We start from the raw sequence: 850 nt of genomic DNA on the forward strand, positions 1-850 counted from the left end.
TAACCAAAAAAAAAAAAAAAGAAAAGAGGATGTTGGTAATGTGTGAAAAATAATGAAAGATTCCATCTAATTAGCATTAGTTATTGCATCGGGTTTTGAAACTGGGAAACAAAAAAAGAATATGAATTAATTTGGTCAGAAAATGATCCAAATCGAGGTGTCAGCTGGCAAATTAATAGAAACTTTTGAAAAGAGCTTGCTTCCTGCCATTGCTTCTTATAAAGTCCATTTATTTCAAAAAAATCCTCCAATTTTTGGAGTATTATTTGTCATCAAGGGTTTGTGCACAATTCAATTTAAGGCTATTTGCAAATTAAAGCCCATTAAACAATTGTTTCAGTCTCCGGCGGGCAGAATAAAATAGTGTCATCTGCAAATTGTAGGTGTGACAGTTCAATAAGATCTCCCCTACCAGCAGTGGAGCAATGCGGCCATTCCTCACAGCCTCCCCCAACATCCTATGCAACACATCTACAACTAAAATTGTGTAAGTATATTTGATTGGAGTAAAATACTAAAATTGGAGTTAAAATTTACTAATTAAGGATGTAAGTATCATTAAATGAACATTTTTTTTTTCAATTTTTTCCTTTTCTTCATATGCATTTTTTTTTTTGCATTTTTTTGTTAATTTTTCTTTCTTCCTCCTCATTCCGATGTTGACTCATTGATGTTTTTTCTTTTACATTTTTAATTTTTTTTTTATTTCTTCTTTTTCTTTTTGTGTCCTGTGTTATTTATACATCATTTCTATACTTTTTCTACTATGTTTTATTCTAGAAAAGTTAACAACTTTTTGAAGACTTAATTAAAATTTAATTATAAAAATACTTGTTTATCCAACCTTCTC

This window comes from Arachis ipaensis, chromosome B09 (genome assembly GCF_000816755.2).
Source record: "Arachis ipaensis cultivar K30076 chromosome B09, Araip1.1, whole genome shotgun sequence".
Taxonomy (NCBI): Eukaryota; Viridiplantae; Streptophyta; class Magnoliopsida; order Fabales; family Fabaceae; genus Arachis; species Arachis ipaensis.